Consider the following 21,138-nt stretch of genomic DNA (forward strand, 5'->3'; position numbering starts at 1 on the left):
TACATAAAATGTCCATTTCCCCAAAGCTGAATCTGCATCTTCAGAAGATTGTCAGCTATACGTTTTCGTTCTTTGTTTCCTTTTTTTACGACAAGCTTTCGAGAAATGAACTGTCTATTGTGATGAAGGCTGCATTAGAAATTGTGCATCTAGCTTAGTTCAATGAAATCGGGAGGTGCACCTGTCTCAAGCGGATGGCTCTTTGCAGGCACACTACGGAAACCTGCGGGCGCAAGTTGGGAGAAGTGACTCTTGCAGAGTGTTGAGCTTCGAGAAGAGGGCTCCGCTCAGGAAGATATTTCCACATGTTGAAGAGTCGCTTTTCGCCCTTTCTTTCCCACATTTTTCCAGTGCGGTTATTGATCGCGTTCAAAATGTTTTCCCAACGTACGTGTTACCTGCAAAATCACAGTGAAACTGTTATGCCCAAAAGATTCCTAATAGTTATTGTATTAGAATAGCTCTCCAATTTCTTAGCCTTCGTACACGCAATGTTTAAGGAAACGCTAGAGTAAATGAAACTGTAAATAGACAGGAGCTCTTCTTAGTTTTCATACAAGTTATGATGGCTGCAGCTCCTATCTGCGTCCGGGTGACCGGAGCCAAGGGATTATCTGCGGAACCCTTGATTTATCTCTCGGGCAAGGAGCTAGATACGCCCTTTTCATCTCGGTTTGATCACACCTGTGCATTAAAACGCAGTGCTCGGTACCATCGAGGTGTAAGAGGTTCAAGGATGAGCGGGAAACTTTGTTAATAAGGAGACGGGCACCGCCCAACGTGGGGCTCGAACCCACGACCCTGAGATTAAGAGTCTCATGCTCTACCGACTGAGCTAGCCGGGCGCCGGTGGAGCTGGTGGTTAACTTGTCCCTGTTGACGGCAATTTGACAAGGTATACTTCCTGGCTTTTCATCATGTGCTGACCGGATTCGAGAGTAGCACACCCTGTTCTTTGTTGATTACTGTACCTCCAGCAGCGCAAATGTCAGTAATCATTGAAATGTACGACCTACAATCTCCTCAGCATGCCCGCGTGGACTCCTCAGTGATCATCCTTCTACGTTCTGCTGTAGTTTTCATGCAAGTGAAAACCGTGCTCCAAATAACAGCGGCACAGTTGTATCCTGCGGTAAGCATTCTTCTAATTCCATCGTTTTGCTCCAGGTAAAAGGTAGCGCATCATAGTGTTGATATTCCAAGGTTTCAGAGTCCGTATTGGATGGCTTGGATGCAGACATCGCTCAGAGCTCCCAGTATGATTTTCCCGAGTTCAGTTTTGCAGTGTTTTAGTGCTTTACTACTTCCAGTGGGCCTTTGAATGCTCTGCTAAGTAGAGACGTGACATAATTACTAATGCGACCGAGTGTGCTGGCTGTTCCTGGTTCGTAATGATTAACGCGAGAAATCAATATAAACATAACTGCTTCGATTTCGAGGTTCAGTTGAAGCTTTCAAAGAAACTATCAAAGACCTCAGAACAACCGAAGACACATTTGGTCATCTCCGTATTGGTGAAGATTAAAGAGTCCCGCAAGTGTCAAGCTTGCACAAACACACACGAGAGAGAAACTCAGGACAGAATTTAAAGAAAGGGAGATGCAGACTATTTGAAGGCACTTTGCTAACCCAATGGCATGCTTATGAATCGTGCATAGGACACACGTAGCAGAGGATGGTTTCGATCCATCGACCTCTGGGTTATGGGCCCAGCACGCTTCCGCTGCGCCACTCTGCTGACGGCCTCTCTGCGTGTGGCGCACAACTGCTCTTTTTATTTCCTACATAAGTGATGAAAGAGTTGAAAGTTTCAACGACAAACGCAGACGTCACTTTGAGCGCTTGGTGTTGTAGCACAAATCATCACATGCTGCTCTACACTGGATTATAAAAGCCGACACATTTTCCAAACATTTTAATGCTGGAGTCACACTGTAGTATTAATAACAGTGCGATACTCGAGGAGCGTAGTGGGATCGCGGTGGCTCATCAGACCGCCCCGGGACAGGGGGCCCGCGTCAGGATGGCCGAGCGGTCTAAGGCGCTGCGTTCAGGTCGCAGTCTCCCCTGGAGGCGTGGGTTCGAATCCCACTCCTGACAAAAAGCTTGCTCAGTGCCGTCTCCAGTCGGGTGCAAATGGGTGAAGCAGCCTGACGCAGGGAACGTGCGCCGATAGGCGTAGGTGTATCCCCTGCCTCTTCCGATTTAGCTCGTGCTCCATAGGATGGAAGCGGATGCTCTGGCTTTTTGACTCGAATATAACCTGATCACAACAGAAGGCCGTGCAGCCCAGTGCTGGTTTAAGAATGCCTCGTGTCTTCAGGCCCCTATTCCTTCAGGTTACCCCTTTGGAATAGTCGTCCGAAAAAGACGGGAAAGGAAAAGCATGTAAGCTCCCACACACTGCGTTAGCATTAGCGGTTGGAATCTGATGGGAGAAAAGCAACCTGGCTCGCCGTCAAGCAATCCATCCCTGGTCTCCCACGTGACAGGCGGGGATACGCACCACTATACTAACGAGGAGCGCTTGCTTGGCGCTTGAAGACACTTCCTCTTGCGGCTACTACTGTTTCCGGTTTCGTCTTTTCTTTTCATTCCTCCCAGAGGAGCGCATGAAAACGTTTCCATCTGCGCCATCCTCACCCCTCCAATGCTATGGTCCCTGCTCCTCCTGGTGCACTGCAAACACTCATTCAGCCGGTTCTTTCAGTTTGAATAATTAGGTCTTCAAAGGCTGGAAGTAGGGCGCAAAAGACATGCCAATGCCAAAAGCGTGGCTGTGTGCTTCCAGCTGTGAAATGTCACTGGTGGATGTTGAAGACATTACTTCCAAGGCAGCAGGTCCAAGCGATTTAGCGTTTGTACAAGAAGCAGGAAGAGAGAAACGGCACTCCGCCTTTTTCTGGGCAGGCCGAAGCGACAGGAGAAGGGCGCCGTAGTGGGCAGGATTCGAGCCGACGCGGGGAGACCCCAATGGCTTTCTAGCCCATCGCCTTAACCGCTCGGCCACGACTACAGGGAGCGCCGCCGCCGCCGGCTTGCGATCATTTAACACGGAGGGCGAGGCGGCGGCGGTAACCTTTTTCAATGTCGCTCTCCGCTTCCCCCCAAAAAAAAGCCAAATGACATGCTAGCACTCGGACACCCTTCAGAAGACTGAAGGGTGGCTTAAAGCTGGAAGGATTAGGTCTCCCCGTTCCGACGCGACAATCGAACTTCCTTAGGCAGAGAGAAAGCAACATCGAGGAGCGTCAACAAGACTTTAGAAGCTGCGCCACACGCCACTTTCAGTCGCAGTCACAGCAGTTTTAAAGGCAGGAATCGCCTTTGCGAACGCCATGAGAAACAGAACGCAAGCTCAGGTCCTGCGGTTTAACAAACAGCCACGGCTTTCAAGCGACATTTCTTTTCTGGAGCGAATTCACTTTCAACTTCAAGAAATTCACACAACTTGCGAAATACGAAATACAAATCTGGCTCATCGCTGCACAAGAAATACCGCCGGCTGGCAAGAAAATGACAACGGTGTTTTTCCTTAACGAAAAACTTCCCATGGAGAAAAACAACGGCTGTGCGTCTCTGTCGGCTTGATTCAGTTTAATGCAAGTATTCATTCTCCTCCTGGAAAATACAGCTTGCGAAAGATGAAATACAATTCTTGGCTTTTCTGGGTGAGTGCAGAAGAAATCCTGCCGGCTGGCAGAAGAATTCCAGCCTTTTTTACTCTTTAACCAGAAACTTGCGAATGATACAAAGCAAGCGGGGTGCGTTTCTGTGCAGCTGTTAACTGAACAGCTGCTGCTTCAAGCCCACCCAGGGCTCATTCCGATTTCAACATCATGCCCCCTGAAGGTAGACTGGATTTCTTTGCGAAGCATTCACCTTTTGGACGTTTCAGGAAAGGTGCGTGTCGATGCCAGACTTGAAAAGCTTTCCATACAAAGAAACAACATAGTGCTTTTGATTGATGGGAAACGGCAAGAGCGGTTTGAGCAGCTCCGGCCTCTCAACCGCTTTACAATGTGATCGGCACCTCGGTAGCCAGTTTAGAAGGCTGAAAAGGATGCTGGAAGCACAGCGACGTTCTAAAACCAGCGCTTGAAAAGCATCTGCATACATAAAATGTCCATTTCCCCAAAGCTGAATCTGCATCTTCAGAAGATTGTCAGCTATACGTTTTCGTTCTTTGTTTCCTTTTTTTACGACAAGCTTTCGAGAAATTAACTGTCTATTGTGATGAAGGCTGCATTAGAAATTGTGCATCTAGCTTAGTTCAATGAAATCGGGAGGTGCACCTGTCTCAAGCGGATGGCTCTTTGCAGGCACACTACGGAAACCTGCGGGCGCAAGTTGGGAGAAGTGACTCTTGCAGAGTGTTGAGCTTCGAGAAGAGGGCTCCGCTCAGGAAGATATTTCCACATGTTGAAGAGTCGCTTTTCGCCCTTTCTTTCCCACATTTTTCCAGTGCGGTTATTGATCGCGTTCAAAATGTTTTCCCAACGTACGTGTTACCTGCAAAATCACAGTGAAACTGTTATGCCCAAAAGATTCCTAATAGTTATTGTATTAGAATAGCTCTCCAATTTCTTAGCCTTCGTACACGCAATGTTTAAGGAAACGCTAGAGTAAATGAAACTGTAAATAGACAGGAGCTCTTCTTAGTTTTCATACAAGTTATGATGGCTGCAGCTCCTATCTGCGTCCGGGTGACCGGAGCCAAGGGATTATCTGCGGAACCCTTGATTTATCTCTCGGGCAAGGAGCTAGATACGCCCTTTTCATCTCGGTTTGATCACACCTGTGCATTAAAACGCAGTGCTCGGTACCATCGAGGTGTAAGAGGTTCAAGGATGAGCGGGAAACTTTGTTAATAAGGAGACGGGCACCGCCCAACGTGGGGCTCGAACCCACGACCCTGAGATTAAGAGTCTCATGCTCTACCGACTGAGCTAGCCGGGCGCCGGTGGAGCTGGTGGTTAACTTGTCCCTGTTGACGGCAATTTGACAAGGTATACTTCCTGGCTTTTCATCATGTGCTGACCGGATTCGAGAGTAGCACACCCTGTTCTTTGTTGATTACTGTACCTCCAGCAGCGCAAATGTCAGTAATCATTGAAATGTACGACCTACAATCTCCTCAGCATGCCCGCGTGGACTCCTCAGTGATCATCCTTCTACGTTCTGCTGTAGTTTTCATGCAAGTGAAAACCGTGCTCCAAATAACAGCGGCACAGTTGTATCCTGCGGTAAGCATTCTTCTAATTCCATCGTTTTGCTCCAGGTAAAAGGTAGCGCATCATAGTGTTGATATTCCAAGGTTTCAGAGTCCGTATTGGATGGCTTGGATGCAGACATCGCTCAGAGCTCCCAGTATGATTTTCCCGAGTTCAGTTTTGCAGTGTTTTAGTGCTTTACTACTTCCAGTGGGCCTTTGAATGCTCTGCTAAGTAGAGACGTGACATAATTACTAATGCGACCGAGTGTGCTGGCTGTTCCTGGTTCGTAATGATTAACGCGAGAAATCAATATAAACATAACTGCTTCGATTTCGAGGTTCAGTTGAAGCTTTCAAAGAAACTATCAAAGACCTCAGAACAACCGAAGACACATTTGGTCATCTCCGTATTGGTGAAGATTAAAGAGTCCCGCAAGTGTCAAGCTTGCACAAACACACACGAGAGAGAAACTCAGGACAGAATTTAAAGAAAGGGAGATGCAGACTATTTGAAGGCACTTTGCTAACCCAATGGCATGCTTATGAATCGTGCATAGGACACACGTAGCAGAGGATGGTTTCGTTCCATCGACCTCTGGGTTATGGGCCCAGCACGCTTCCGCTGCGCCACTCTGCTGACGGCCTCTCTGCGTGTGGCGCACAACTGCTCTTTTTATTTCCTACATAAGTGATGAAAGAGTTGAAAGTTTCAACGACAAACGCAGACGTCACTTTGAGCGCTTGGTGTTGTAGCACAAATCATCACATGCTGCTCTACACTGGATTATAAAAGCCGACACATTTTCCAAACATTTTAATGCTGGAGTCACACTGTAGTATTAATAACAGTGCGATACTCGAGGAGCGTAGTGGGATCGCGGTGGCTCATCAGACCGCCCCGGGACAGGGGGCCCGCGTCAGGATGGCCGAGCGGTCTAAGGCGCTGCGTTCAGGTCGCAGTCTCCCCTGGAGGCGTGGGTTCGAATCCCACTCCTGACAAAAAGCTTGCTCAGTGCCGTCTCCAGTCGGGTGCAAATGGGTGAAGCAGCCTGACGCAGGGAACGTGCGCCGATAGGCGTAGGTGTATCCCCTGCCTCTTCCGATTTAGCTCGTGCTCCATAGGATGGAAGCGGATGCTCTGGCTTTTTGACTCGAATATAACCTGATCACAACAGAAGGCCGTGCAGCCCAGTGCTGGTTTAAGAATGCCTCGTGTCTTCAGGCCCCTATTCCTTCAGGTTACCCCTTTGGAATAGTCGTCCGAAAAAGACGGGAAAGGAAAAGCATGTAAGCTCCCACACACTGCGTTAGCATTAGCGGTTGGAATCTGATGGGAGAAAAGCAACCTGGCTCGCCGTCAAGCAATCCATCCCTGGTCTCCCACGTGACAGGCGGGGATACGCACCACTATACTAACGAGGAGCGCTTGCTTGGCGCTTGAAGACACTTCCTCTTGCGGCTACTACTGTTTCCGGTTTCGTCTTTTCTTTTCATTCCTCCCAGAGGAGCGCATGAAAACGTTTCCATCTGCGCCATCCTCACCCCTCCAATGCTATGGTCCCTGCTCCTCCTGGTGCACTGCAAACACTCATTCAGCCGGTTCTTTCAGTTTGAATAATTAGGTCTTCAAAGGCTGGAAGTAGGGCGCAAAAGACATGCCAATGCCAAAAGCGTGGCTGTGTGCTTCCAGCTGTGAAATGTCACTGGTGGATGTTGAAGACATTACTTCCAAGGCAGCAGGTCCAAGCGATTTAGCGTTTGTACAAGAAGCAGGAAGAGAGAAACGGCACTCCGCCTTTTTCTGGGCAGGCCGAAGCGACAGGAGAAGGGCGCCGTAGTGGGCAGGATTCGAGCCGACGCGGGGAGACCCCAATGGCTTTCTAGCCCATCGCCTTAACCGCTCGGCCACGACTACAGGGAGCGCCACCGCCGCCGGCTTGCGATCATTTAACACGGAGGGCGAGGCGGCGGCGGTAACCTTTTTCAATGTCGCTCTCCGCTTCCCCCCAAAAAAAAGCCAAATGACATGCTAGCACTCGGACACCCTTCAGAAGACTGAAGGGTGGCTTAAAGCTGGAAGGATTAGGTCTCCTCCTTCCGACGCGACAATCGAACTTCCTTAGGCAGAGAGAAAGCAACATCGAGGAGCGTCAACAAGACTTTAGAAGCTGCGCCACACGCCACTTTCAGTCGCAGTCACAGCAGTTTTAAAGGCAGGAATCGCCTTTGCGAACGCCATGAGAAACAGAACGCAAGCTCAGGTCCTGCGGTTTAACAAACAGCCACGGCTTTCATGCGACTGGACATTTCTTTTCTGGAGCGAATTCACTTTCAACTTCAAGAAATTCACACAACTTGCGAAATACGAAATACAAATCTGGCTCATCGCTGCACAAGAAATACCGCCGGCTGGCAAGAAAATGACAACGGTGTTTTTCCTTAACGAAAAACTTCCCATGGAGAAAAACAACGGCTGTGCGTCTCTGTCGGCTTGATTCAGTTTAATGCAAGTATTCATTCTCCTCCTGGAAAATACAGCTTGCGAAAGATGAAATACAATTCTTGGCTTTTCTGGGTGAGTGCAGAAGAAATCCTGCCGGCTGGCAGAAGAATTCCAGCCTTTTTTACTCTTTAACCACAAACTTGCGAATGATACAAAGCAAGCGGGGTGCGTTTCTGTGCAGCTGTTAACTGAACAGCTGCTGCTTCAAGCCCACCCAGGGCTCATTCCGATTTCAACATCATGCCCCCTGAAGGTAGACTGGATTTCTTTGCGAAGCATTCACCTTTTGGACGTTTCAGGAAAGGTGCGTGTCGATGCCAGACTTGAAAAGCTTTCCATACAAAGAAACAACATAGTGCTTTTGATTGATGGGAAACGGCAAGAGCGGTTTGAGCAGCTCCGGCCTCTCAACCGCTTTACAATGTGATCGGCACCTCGGTAGCCAGTTTAGAAGGCTGAAAAGGATGCTGGAAGCACAGCGACGTTCTAAAACCAGCGCTTGAAAAGCATCTGCATACATAAAATGTCCATTTCCCCAAAGATGAATCTGCATCTTCAGAAGATTGTCAGCTATACGTTTTCGTTCTTTGTTTCCTTTTTTTACGACAAGCTTTCGAGAAATGAACTGTCTATTGTGATGAAGGCTGCATTAGAAATTGTGCATCTAGCTTAGTTCAATGAAATCGGGAGGTGCACCTGTCTCAAGCGGATGGCTCTTTGCAGGCACACTACGGAAACCTGCGGGCGCAAGTTGGGAGAAGTGACTCTTGCAGAGTGTTGAGCTTCGAGAAGAGGGCTCCGCTCAGGAAGATATTTCCACATGTTGAAGAGTCGCTTTTCGCCCTTTCTTTCCCACATTTTTCCAGTGCGGTTATTGATCGCGTTCAAAATGTTTTCCCAACGTACGTGTTACCTGCAAAATCACAGTGAAACTGTTATGCCCAAAAGATTCCTAATAGTTATTGTATTAGAATAGCTCTCCAATTTCTTAGCCTTCGTACACGCAATGTTTAAGGAAACGCTAGAGTAAATGAAACTGTAAATAGACAGGAGCTCTTCTTAGTTTTCATACAAGTTATGATGGCTGCAGCTCCTATCTGCGTCCGGGTGACCGGAGCCAAGGGATTATCTGCGGAACCCTTGATTTATCTCTCGGGCAAGGAGCTAGATACGCCCTTTTCATCTCGGTTTGATCACACCTGTGCATTAAAACGCAGTGCTCGGTACCATCGAGGTGTAAGAGGTTCAAGGATGAGCGGGAAACTTTGTTAATAAGGAGACGGGCACCGCCCAACGTGGGGCTCGAACCCACGACCCTGAGATTAAGAGTCTCATGCTCTACCGACTGAGCTAGCCGGGCGCCGGTGGAGCTGGTGGTTAACTTGTCCCTGTTGACGGCAATTTGACAAGGTATACTTCCTGGCTTTTCATCATGTGCTGACCGGATTCGAGAGTAGCACACCCTGTTCTTTGTTGATTACTGTACCTCCAGCAGCGCAAATGTCAGTAATCATTGAAATGTACGACCTACAATCTCCTCAGCATGCCCGCGTGGACTCCTCAGTGATCATCCTTCTACGTTCTGCTGTAGTTTTCATGCAAGTGAAAACCGTGCTCCAAATAACAGCGGCACAGTTGTATCCTGCGGTAAGCATTCTTCTAATTCCATCGTTTTGCTCCAGGTAAAAGGTAGCGCATCATAGTGTTGATATTCCAAGGTTTCAGAGTCCGTATTGGATGGCTTGGATGCAGACATCGCTCAGAGCTCCCAGTATGATTTTCCCGAGTTCAGTTTTGCAGTGTTTTAGTGCTTTACTACTTCCAGTGGGCCTTTGAATGCTCTGCTAAGTAGAGACGTGACATAATTACTAATGCGACCGAGTGTGCTGGCTGTTCCTGGTTCGTAATGATTAACGCGAGAAATCAATATAAACATAACTGCTTCGATTTCGAGGTTCAGTTGAAGCTTTCAAAGAAACTATCAAAGACCTCAGAACAACCGAAGACACATTTGGTCATCTCCGTATTGGTGAAGATTAAAGAGTCCCGCAAGTGTCAAGCTTGCACAAACACACACGAGAGAGAAACTCAGGACAGAATTTAAAGAAAGGGAGATGCAGACTATTTGAAGGCACTTTGCTAACCCAATGGCATGCTTATGAATCGTGCATAGGACACACGTAGCAGAGGATGGTTTCGATCCATCGACCTCTGGGTTATGGGCCCAGCACGCTTCCGCTGCGCCACTCTGCTGACGGCCTCTCTGCGTGTGGCGCACAACTGCTCTTTTTATTTCCTACATAAGTGATGAAAGAGTTGAAAGTTTCAACGACAAACGCAGACGTCACTTTGAGCGCTTGGTGTTGTAGCACAAATCATCACATGCTGCTCTACACTGGATTATAAAAGCCGACACATTTTCCAAACATTTTAATGCTGGAGTCACACTGTAGTATTAATAACAGTGCGATACTCGAGGAGCGTAGTGGGATCGCGGTGGCTCATCAGACCGCCCCGGGACAGGGGGCCCGCGTCAGGATGGCCGAGCGGTCTAAGGCGCTGCGTTCAGGTCGCAGTCTCCCCTGGAGGCGTGGGTTCGAATCCCACTCCTGACAAAAAGCTTGCTCAGTGCCGTCTCCAGTCGGGTGCAAATGGGTGAAGCAGCCTGACGCAGGGAACGTGCGCCGATAGGCGTAGGTGTATCCCCTGCCTCTTCCGATTTAGCTCGTGCTCCATAGGATGGAAGCGGATGCTCTGGCTTTTTGACTCGAATATAACCTGATCACAACAGAAGGCCGTGCAGCCCAGTGCTGGTTTAAGAATGCCTCGTGTCTTCAGGCCCCTATTCCTTCAGGTTACCCCTTTGGAATAGTCGTCCGAAAAAGACGGGAAAGGAAAAGCATGTAAGCTCCCACACACTGCGTTAGCATTAGCGGTTGGAATCTGATGGGAGAAAAGCAACCTGGCTCGCCGTCAAGCAATCCATCCCTGGTCTCCCACGTGACAGGCGGGGATACGCACCACTATACTAACGAGGAGCGCTTGCTTGGCGCTTGAAGACACTTCCTCTTGCGGCTACTACTGTTTCCGGTTTCGTCTTTTCTTTTCATTCCTCCCAGAGGAGCGCATGAAAACGTTTCCATCTGCGCCATCCTCACCCCTCCAATGCTATGGTCCCTGCTCCTCCTGGTGCACTGCAAACACTCATTCAGCCGGTTCTTTCAGTTTGAATAATTAGGTCTTCAAAGGCTGGAAGTAGGGCGCAAAAGACATGCCAATGCCAAAAGCGTGGCTGTGTGCTTCCAGCTGTGAAATGTCACTGGTGGATGTTGAAGACATTACTTCCAAGGCAGCAGGTCCAAGCGATTTAGCGTTTGTACAAGAAGCAGGAAGAGAGAAACGGCACTCCGCCTTTTTCTGGGCAGGCCGAAGCGACAGGAGAAGGGCGCCGTAGTGGGCAGGATTCGAGCCGACGCGGGGAGACCCCAATGGCTTTCTAGCCCATCGCCTTAACCGCTCGGCCACGACTACAGGGAGCGCCACCGCCGCCGGCTTGCGATCATTTAACACGGAGGGCGAGGCGGCGGCGGTAACCTTTTTCAATGTCGCTCTCCGCTTCCCCCCAAAAAAAAGCCAAATGACATGCTAGCACTCGGACACCCTTCAGAAGACTGAAGGGTGGCTTAAAGCTGGAAGGATTAGGTCTCCTCCTTCCGACGCGACAATCGAACTTCCTTAGGCAGAGAGAAAGCAACATCGAGGAGCGTCAACAAGACTTTAGAAGCTGCGCCACACGCCACTTTCAGTCGCAGTCACAGCAGTTTTAAAGGCAGGAATCGCCTTTGCGAACGCCATGAGAAACAGAACGCAAGCTCAGGTCCTGCGGTTTAACAAACAGCCACGGCTTTCATGCGACTGGACATTTCTTTTCTGGAGCGAATTCACTTTCAACTTCAAGAAATTCACACAACTTGCGAAATACGAAATACAAATCTGGCTCATCGCTGCACAAGAAATACCGCCGGCTGGCAAGAAAATGACAACGGTGTTTTTCCTTAACGAAAAACTTCCCATGGAGAAAAACAACGGCTGTGCGTCTCTGTCGGCTTGATTCAGTTTAATGCAAGTATTCATTCTCCTCCTGGAAAATACAGCTTGCGAAAGATGAAATACAATTCTTGGCTTTTCTGGGTGAGTGCAGAAGAAATCCTGCCGGCTGGCAGAAGAATTCCAGCCTTTTTTACTCTTTAACCACAAACTTGCGAATGATACAAAGCAAGCGGGGTGCGTTTCTGTGCAGCTGTTAACTGAACAGCTGCTGCTTCAAGCCCACCCAGGGCTCATTCCGATTTCAACATCATGCCCCCTGAAGGTAGACTGGATTTCTTTGCGAAGCATTCACCTTTTGGACGTTTCAGGAAAGGTGCGTGTCGATGCCAGACTTGAAAAGCTTTCCATACAAAGAAACAACATAGTGCTTTTGATTGATGGGAAACGGCAAGAGCGGTTTGAGCAGCTCCGGCCTCTCAACCGCTTTACAATGTGATCGGCACCTCGGTAGCCAGTTTAGAAGGCTGAAAAGGATGCTGGAAGCACAGCGACGTTCTAAAACCAGCGCTTGAAAAGCATCTGCATACATAAAATGTCCATTTCCCCAAAGATGAATCTGCATCTTCAGAAGATTGTCAGCTATACGTTTTCGTTCTTTGTTTCCTTTTTTTACGACAAGCTTTCGAGAAATGAACTGTCTATTGTGATGAAGGCTGCATTAGAAATTGTGCATCTAGCTTAGTTCAATGAAATCGGGAGGTGCACCTGTCTCAAGCGGATGGCTCTTTGCAGGCACACTACGGAAACCTGCGGGCGCAAGTTGGGAGAAGTGACTCTTGCAGAGTGTTGAGCTTCGAGAAGAGGGCTCCGCTCAGGAAGATATTTCCACATGTTGAAGAGTCGCTTTTCGCCCTTTCTTTCCCACATTTTTCCAGTGCGGTTATTGATCGCGTTCAAAATGTTTTCCCAACGTACGTGTTACCTGCAAAATCACAGTGAAACTGTTATGCCCAAAAGATTCCTAATAGTTATTGTATTAGAATAGCTCTCCAATTTCTTAGCCTTCGTACACGCAATGTTTAAGGAAACGCTAGAGTAAATGAAACTGTAAATAGACAGGAGCTCTTCTTAGTTTTCATACAAGTTATGATGGCTGCAGCTCCTATCTGCGTCCGGGTGACCGGAGCCAAGGGATTATCTGCGGAACCCTTGATTTATCTCTCGGGCAAGGAGCTAGATACGCCCTTTTCATCTCGGTTTGATCACACCTGTGCATTAAAACGCAGTGCTCGGTACCATCGAGGTGTAAGAGGTTCAAGGATGAGCGGGAAACTTTGTTAATAAGGAGACGGGCACCGCCCAACGTGGGGCTCGAACCCACGACCCTGAGATTAAGAGTCTCATGCTCTACCGACTGAGCTAGCCGGGCGCCGGTGGAGCTGGTGGTTAACTTGTCCCTGTTGACGGCAATTTGACAAGGTATACTTCCTGGCTTTTCATCATGTGCTGACCGGATTCGAGAGTAGCACACCCTGTTCTTTGTTGATTACTGTACCTCCAGCAGCGCAAATGTCAGTAATCATTGAAATGTACGACCTACAATCTCCTCAGCATGCCCGCGTGGACTCCTCAGTGATCATCCTTCTACGTTCTGCTGTAGTTTTCATGCAAGTGAAAACCGTGCTCCAAATAACAGCGGCACAGTTGTATCCTGCGGTAAGCATTCTTCTAATTCCATCGTTTTGCTCCAGGTAAAAGGTAGCGCATCATAGTGTTGATATTCCAAGGTTTCAGAGTCCGTATTGGATGGCTTGGATGCAGACATCGCTCAGAGCTCCCAGTATGATTTTCCCGAGTTCAGTTTTGCAGTGTTTTAGTGCTTTACTACTTCCAGTGGGCCTTTGAATGCTCTGCTAAGTAGAGACGTGACATAATTACTAATGCGACCGAGTGTGCTGGCTGTTCCTGGTTCGTAATGATTAACGCGAGAAATCAATATAAACATAACTGCTTCGATTTCGAGGTTCAGTTGAAGCTTTCAAAGAAACTATCAAAGACCTCAGAACAACCGAAGACACATTTGGTCATCTCCGTATTGGTGAAGATTAAAGAGTCCCGCAAGTGTCAAGCTTGCACAAACACACACGAGAGAGAAACTCAGGACAGAATTTAAAGAAAGGGAGATGCAGACTATTTGAAGGCACTTTGCTAACCCAATGGCATGCTTATGAATCGTGCATAGGACACACGTAGCAGAGGATGGTTTCGATCCATCGACCTCTGGGTTATGGGCCCAGCACGCTTCCGCTGCGCCACTCTGCTGACGGCCTCTCTGCGTGTGGCGCACAACTGCTCTTTTTATTTCCTACATAAGTGATGAAAGAGTTGAAAGTTTCAACGACAAACGCAGACGTCACTTTGAGCGCTTGGTGTTGTAGCACAAATCATCACATGCTGCTCTACACTGGATTATAAAAGCCGACACATTTTCCAAACATTTTAATGCTGGAGTCACACTGTAGTATTAATAACAGTGCGATACTCGAGGAGCGTAGTGGGATCGCGGTGGCTCATCAGACCGCCCCGGGACAGGGGGCCCGCGTCAGGATGGCCGAGCGGTCTAAGGCGCTGCGTTCAGGTCGCAGTCTCCCCTGGAGGCGTGGGTTCGAATCCCACTCCTGACAAAAAGCTTGCTCAGTGCCGTCTCCAGTCGGGTGCAAATGGGTGAAGCAGCCTGACGCAGGGAACGTGCGCCGATAGGCGTAGGTGTATCCCCTGCCTCTTCCGATTTAGCTCGTGCTCCATAGGATGGAAGCGGATGCTCTGGCTTTTTGACTCGAATATAACCTGATCACAACAGAAGGCCGTGCAGCCCAGTGCTGGTTTAAGAATGCCTCGTGTCTTCAGGCCCCTATTCCTTCAGGTTACCCCTTTGGAATAGTCGTCCGAAAAAGACGGGAAAGGAAAAGCATGTAAGCTCCCACACACTGCGTTAGCATTAGCGGTTGGAATCTGATGGGAGAAAAGCAACCTGGCTCGCCGTCAAGCAATCCATCCCTGGTCTCCCACGTGACAGGCGGGGATACGCACCACTATACTAACGAGGAGCGCTTGCTTGGCGCTTGAAGACACTTCCTCTTGCGGCTACTACTGTTTCCGGTTTCGTCTTTTCTTTTCATTCCTCCCAGAGGAGCGCATGAAAACGTTTCCATCTGCGCCATCCTCACCCCTCCAATGCTATGGTCCCTGCTCCTCCTGGTGCACTGCAAACACTCATTCAGCCGGTTCTTTCAGTTTGAATAATTAGGTCTTCAAAGGCTGGAAGTAGGGCGCAAAAGACATGCCAATGCCAAAAGCGTGGCTGTGTGCTTCCAGCTGTGAAATGTCACTGGTGGATGTTGAAGACATTACTTCCAAGGCAGCAGGTCCAAGCGATTTAGCGTTTGTACAAGAAGCAGGAAGAGAGAAACGGCACTCCGCCTTTTTCTGGGCAGGCCGAAGCGACAGGAGAAGGGCGCCGTAGTGGGCAGGATTCGAGCCGACGCGGGGAGACCCCAATGGCTTTCTAGCCCATCGCCTTAACCGCTCGGCCACGACTACAGGGAGCGCCACCGCCGCCGGCTTGCGATCATTTAACACGGAGGGCGAGGCGGCGGCGGTAACCTTTTTCAATGTCGCTCTCCGCTTCCCCCCAAAAAAAAGCCAAATGACATGCTAGCACTCGGACACCCTTCAGAAGACTGAAGGGTGGCTTAAAGCTGGAAGGATTAGGTCTCCTCCTTCCGACGCGACAATCGAACTTCCTTAGGCAGAGAGAAAGCAACATCGAGGAGCGTCAACAAGACTTTAGAAGCTGCGCCACACGCCACTTTCAGTCGCAGTCACAGCAGTTTTAAAGGCAGGAATCGCCTTTGCGAACGCCATGAGAAACAGAACGCAAGCTCAGGTCCTGCGGTTTAACAAACAGCCACGGCTTTCATGCGACTGGACATTTCTTTTCTGGAGCGAATTCACTTTCAACTTCAAGAAATTCACACAACTTGCGAAATACGAAATACAAATCTGGCTCATCGCTGCACAAGAAATACCGCCGGCTGGCAAGAAAATGACAACGGTGTTTTTCCTTAACGAAAAACTTCCCATGGAGAAAAACAACGGCTGTGCGTCTCTGTCGGCTTGATTCAGTTTAATGCAAGTATTCATTCTCCTCCTGGAAAATACAGCTTGCGAAAGATGAAATACAATTCTTGGCTTTTCTGGGTGAGTGCAGAAGAAATCCTGCCGGCTGGCAGAAGAATTCCAGCCTTTTTTACTCTTTAACCACAAACTTGCGAATGATACAAAGCAAGCGGGGTGCGTTTCTGTGCAGCTGTTAACTGAACAGCTGCTGCTTCAAGCCCACCCAGGGCTCATTCCGATTTCAACATCATGCCCCCTGAAGGTAGACTGGATTTCTTTGCGAAGCATTCACCTTTTGGACGTTTCAGGAAAGGTGCGTGTCGATGCCAGACTTGAAAAGCTTTCCATACAAAGAAACAACATAGTGCTTTTGATTGATGGGAAACGGCAAGAGCGGTTTGAGCAGCTCCGGCCTCTCAACCGCTTTACAATGTGATCGGCACCTCGGTAGCCAGTTTAGAAGGCTGAAAAGGATGCTGGAAGCACAGCGACGTTCTAAAACCAGCGCTTGAAAAGCATCTGCATACATAAAATGTCCATTTCCCCAAAGATGAATCTGCATCTTCAGAAGATTGTCAGCTATACGTTTTCGTTCTTTGTTTCCTTTTTTTACGACAAGCTTTCGAGAAATGAACTGTCTATTGTGATGAAGGCTGCATTAGAAATTGTGCATCTAGCTTAGTTCAATGAAATCGGGAGGTGCACCTGTCTCAAGCGGATGGCTCTTTGCAGGCACACTACGGAAACCTGCGGGCGCAAGTTGGGAGAAGTGACTCTTGCAGAGTGTTGAGCTTCGAGAAGAGGGCTCCGCTCAGGAAGATATTTCCACATGTTGAAGAGTCGCTTTTCGCCCTTTCTTTCCCACATTTTTCCAGTGCGGTTATTGATCGCGTTCAAAATGTTTTCCCAACGTACGTGTTACCTGCAAAATCACAGTGAAACTGTTATGCCCAAAAGATTCCTAATAGTTATTGTATTAGAATAGCTCTCCAATTTCTTAGCCTTCGTACACGCAATGTTTAAGGAAACGCTAGAGTAAATGAAACTGTAAATAGACAGGAGCTCTTCTTAGTTTTCATACAAGTTATGATGGCTGCAGCTCCTATCTGCGTCCGGGTGACCGGAGCCAAGGGATTATCTGCGGAACCCTTGATTTATCTCTCGGGCAAGGAGCTAGATACGCCCTTTTCATCTCGGTTTGATCACACCTGTGCATTAAAACGCAGTGCTCGGTACCATCGAGGTGTAAGAGGTTCAAGGATGAGCGGGAAACTTTGTTAATAAGGAGACGGGCACCGCCCAACGTGGGGCTCGAACCCACGACCCTGAGATTAAGAGTCTCATGCTCTACCGACTGAGCTAGCCGGGCGCCGGTGGAGCTGGTGGTTAACTTGTCCCTGTTGACGGCAATTTGACAAGGTATACTTCCTGGCTTTTCATCATGTGCTGACCGGATTCGAGAGTAGCACACCCTGTTCTTTGTTGATTACTGTACCTCCAGCAGCGCAAATGTCAGTAATCATTGAAATGTACGACCTACAATCTCCTCAGCATGCCCGCGTGGACTCCTCAGTGATCATCCTTCTACGTTCTGCTGTAGTTTTCATGCAAGTGAAAACCGTGCTCCAAATAACAGCGGCACAGTTGTATCCTGCGGTAAGCATTCTTCTAATTCCATCGTTTTGCTCCAGGTAAAAGGTAGCGCATCATAGTGTTGATATTCCAAGGTTTCAGAGTCCGTATTGGATGGCTTGGATGCAGACATCGCTCAGAGCTCCCAGTATGATTTTCCCGAGTTCAGTTTTGCAGTGTTTTAGTGCTTTACTACTTCCAGTGGGCCTTTGAATGCTCTGCTAAGTAGAGACGTGACATAATTACTAATGCGACCGAGTGTGCTGGCTGTTCCTGGTTCGTAATGATTAACGCGAGAAATCAATATAAACATAACTGCTTCGATTTCGAGGTTCAGTTGAAGCTTTCAAAGAAACTATCAAAGACCTCAGAACAACCGAAGACACATTTGGTCATCTCCGTATTGGTGAAGATTAAAGAGTCCCGCAAGTGTCAAGCTTGCACAAACACACACGAGAGAGAAACTCAGGACAGAATTTAAAGAAAGGGAGATGCAGACTATTTGAAGGCACTTTGCTAACCCAATGGCATGCTTATGAATCGTGCATAGGACACACGTAGCAGAGGATGGTTTCGATCCATCGACCTCTGGGTTATGGGCCCAGCACGCTTCCGCTGCGCCACTCTGCTGACGGCCTCTCTGCGTGTGGCGCACAACTGCTCTTTTTATTTCCTACATAAGTGATGAAAGAGTTGAAAGTTTCAACGACAAACGCAGACGTCACTTTGAGCGCTTGGTGTTGTAGCACAAATCATCACATGCTGCTCTACACTGGATTATAAAAGCCGACACATTTTCCAAACATTTTAATGCTGGAGTCACACTGTAGTATTAATAACAGTGCGATACTCGAGGAGCGTAGTGGGATCGCGGTGGCTCATCAGACCGCCCCGGGACAGGGGGCCCGCGTCAGGATGGCCGAGCGGTCTAAGGCGCTGCGTTCAGGTCGCAGTCTCCCCTGGAGGCGTGGGTTCGAATCCCACTCCTGACAAAAAGCTTGCTCAGTGCCGTCTCCAGTCGGGTGCAAATGGGTGAAGCAGCCTGACGCAGGGAACGTGCGCCGATAGGCGTAGGTGTATCCCCTGCCTCTTCCGATTTAGCTCGTGCTCCATAGGATGGAAGCGGATGCTCTGGCTTTTTGACTCGAATATAACCTGATCACAACAGAAGGCCGTGCAGCCCAGTGCTGGTTTAAGAATGCCTCGTGTCTTCAGGCCCCTATTCCTTCAGGTTACCCCTTTGGAATAGTCGTCCGAAAAAGACGGGAAAGGAAAAGCATGTAAGCTCCCACACACTGCGTTAGCATTAGCGGTTGGAATCTGATGGGAGAAAAGCAACCTGGCTCGCCGTCAAGCAATCCATCCCTGGTCTCCCACGTGACAGGCGGGGATACGCACCACTATACTAACGAGGAGCGCTTGCTTGGCGCTTGAAGACACTTCCTCTTGCGGCTACTACTGTTTCCGGTTTCGTCTTTTCTTTTCATTCCTCCCAGAGGAGCGCATGAAAACGTTTCCATCTGCGCCATCCTCACCCCTCCAATGCTATGGTCCCTGCTCCTCCTGGTGCACTGCAAACACTCATTCAGCCGGTTCTTTCAGTTTGAATAATTAGGTCTTCAAAGGCTGGAAGTAGGGCGCAAAAGACATGCCAATGCCAAAAGCGTGGCTGTGTGCTTCCAGCTGTGAAATGTCACTGGTGGATGTTGAAGACATTACTTCCAAGGCAGCAGGTCCAAGCGATTTAGCGTTTGTACAAGAAGCAGGAAGAGAGAAACGGCACTCCGCCTTTTTCTGGGCAGGCCGAAGCGACAGGAGAAGGGCGCCGTAGTGGGCAGGATTCGAGCCGACGCGGGGAGACCCCAATGGCTTTCTAGCCCATCGCCTTAACCGCTCGGCCACGACTACAGGGAGCGCCACCGCCGCCGGCTTGCGATCATTTAACACGGAGGGCGAGGCGGCGGCGGTAACCTTTTTCAATGTCGCTCTCCGCTTCCCCCCAAAAAAAAGCCAAATGACATGCTAGCACTCGGACACCCTTCAGAAGACTGAAGGGTGGCTTAAAGCTGGAAGGATTAGGTCTCCTCCTTCCGACGCGACAATCGAACTTCCTTAGGCAGAGAGAAAGCAACATCGAGGAGCGTCAACAAGACTTTAGAAGCTGCGCCACACGCCACTTTCAGTCGCAGTCACAGCAGTTTTAAAGGCAGGAATCGCCTTTGCGAACGCCATGAGAAACAGAACGCAAGCTCAGGTCCTGCGGTTTAACAAACAGCCACGGCTTTCATGCGACTGGACATTTCTTTTCTGGAGCGAATTCACTTTCAACTTCAAGAAATTCACACAACTTGCGAAATACGAAATACAAATCTGGCTCATCGCTGCACAAGAAATACCGCCGGCTGGCAAGAAAATGACAACGGTGTTTTTCCTTAACGAAAAACTTCCCATGGAGAAAAACAACGGCTGTGCGTCTCTGTCGGCTTGATTCAGTTTAATGCAAGTATTCATTCTCCTCCTGGAAAATACAGCTTGCGAAAGATGAAATACAATTCTTGGCTTTTCTGGGTGAGTGCAGAAGAAATCCTGCCGGCTGGCAGAAGAATTCCAGCCTTTTTTACTCTTTAACCACAAACTTGCGAATGATACAAAGCAAGCGGGGTGCGTTTCTGTGCAGCTGTTAACTGAACAGCTGCTGCTTCAAGCCCACCCAGGGCTCATTCCGATTTCAACATCATGCCCCCTGAAGGTAGACTGGATTTCTTTGCGAAGCATTCACCTTTTGGACGTTTCAGGAAAGGTGCGTGTCGATGCCAGACTTGAAAAGCTTTCCATACAAAGAAACAACATAGTGCTTTTGATTGATGGGAAACGGCAAGAGCGGTTTGAGCAGCTCCGGCCTCTCAACCGCTTTACAATGTGATCGGCACCTCGGTAGCCAGTTTAGAAGGCTGAAAAGGATGCTGGAAGCACAGCGACGTTCTAAAACCAGCGCTTGAAAAGCATCTGCATACATAAAATGTCCATTTCCCCAAAGATGAATCTGCATCTTCAGAAGATTGTCAGCTATACGTTTTCGTTCTTTGTTTCCTTTTTTTACGACAAGCTTTCGAGAAATGAACTGTCTATTGTGATGAAGGCTGCATTAGAAATTGTGCATCTAGCTTAGTTCAATGAAATCGGGAGGTGCACCTGTCTCAAGCGGATGGCTCTTTGCAGGCACACTACGGAAACCTGCGGGCGCAAGTTGGGAGAAGTGACTCTTGCAGAGTGTTGAGCTTCGAGAAGAGGGCTCCGCTCAGGAAGATATTTCCACATGTTGAAGAGTCGCTTTTCGCCCTTTCTTTCCCACATTTTTCCAGTGCGGTTATTGATCGCGTTCAAAATGTTTTCCCAACGTACGTGTTACCTGCAAAATCACAGTGAAACTGTTATGCCCAAAAGATTCCTAATAGTTATTGTATTAGAATAGCTCTCCAATTTCTTAGCCTTCGTACACGCAATGTTTAAGGAAACGCTAGAGTAAATGAAACTGTAAATAGACAGGAGCTCTTCTTAG

The 21,138-nt window shown here is 48.7% G+C and overlaps 9 non-coding genes across 9 annotated transcripts; 4 read left to right on the plus strand and 5 right to left on the minus strand.

Annotated features, from left to right (window-relative positions):
- Positions 1 to 772: 772 nt before the first annotated feature.
- On the minus strand, positions 773 to 845 carry trnak-cuu (transfer RNA lysine (anticodon CUU)). The gene has a single exon. It is a non-coding gene; the product is annotated as a tRNA-Lys (tRNA).
- A 4,041-nt stretch (positions 846 to 4,886) lies between these two features.
- On the minus strand, positions 4,887 to 4,959 carry trnak-cuu (transfer RNA lysine (anticodon CUU)). The gene has a single exon. It is a non-coding gene; the product is annotated as a tRNA-Lys (tRNA).
- Positions 4,960 to 6,131: 1,172 nt separating this feature from the next.
- Positions 6,132 to 6,214, plus strand: trnal-cag (transfer RNA leucine (anticodon CAG)). Its single transcript has one exon. It is a non-coding gene; the product is annotated as a tRNA-Leu (tRNA).
- Positions 6,215 to 9,005: 2,791 nt separating this feature from the next.
- On the minus strand, positions 9,006 to 9,078 carry trnak-cuu (transfer RNA lysine (anticodon CUU)). Its single transcript has one exon. It is a non-coding gene; the product is annotated as a tRNA-Lys (tRNA).
- A 1,172-nt stretch (positions 9,079 to 10,250) lies between these two features.
- trnal-cag (transfer RNA leucine (anticodon CAG)) lies at positions 10,251 to 10,333 on the plus strand. The gene has a single exon. It is a non-coding gene; the product is annotated as a tRNA-Leu (tRNA).
- A 2,791-nt stretch (positions 10,334 to 13,124) lies between these two features.
- On the minus strand, positions 13,125 to 13,197 carry trnak-cuu (transfer RNA lysine (anticodon CUU)). Its single transcript has one exon. It is a non-coding gene; the product is annotated as a tRNA-Lys (tRNA).
- Positions 13,198 to 14,369: 1,172 nt separating this feature from the next.
- trnal-cag (transfer RNA leucine (anticodon CAG)) lies at positions 14,370 to 14,452 on the plus strand. The gene has a single exon. It is a non-coding gene; the product is annotated as a tRNA-Leu (tRNA).
- A 2,791-nt stretch (positions 14,453 to 17,243) lies between these two features.
- trnak-cuu (transfer RNA lysine (anticodon CUU)) lies at positions 17,244 to 17,316 on the minus strand. Its single transcript has one exon. It is a non-coding gene; the product is annotated as a tRNA-Lys (tRNA).
- A 1,172-nt stretch (positions 17,317 to 18,488) lies between these two features.
- Positions 18,489 to 18,571, plus strand: trnal-cag (transfer RNA leucine (anticodon CAG)). The gene has a single exon. It is a non-coding gene; the product is annotated as a tRNA-Leu (tRNA).
- Positions 18,572 to 21,138: the final 2,567 nt, after the last annotated feature.

This window comes from Lepisosteus oculatus, unplaced genomic scaffold (assembly GCF_040954835.1).
Source record: "Lepisosteus oculatus isolate fLepOcu1 unplaced genomic scaffold, fLepOcu1.hap2 HAP2_SCAFFOLD_39, whole genome shotgun sequence".
Taxonomy (NCBI): domain Eukaryota; kingdom Metazoa; phylum Chordata; class Actinopteri; order Semionotiformes; family Lepisosteidae; genus Lepisosteus; species Lepisosteus oculatus.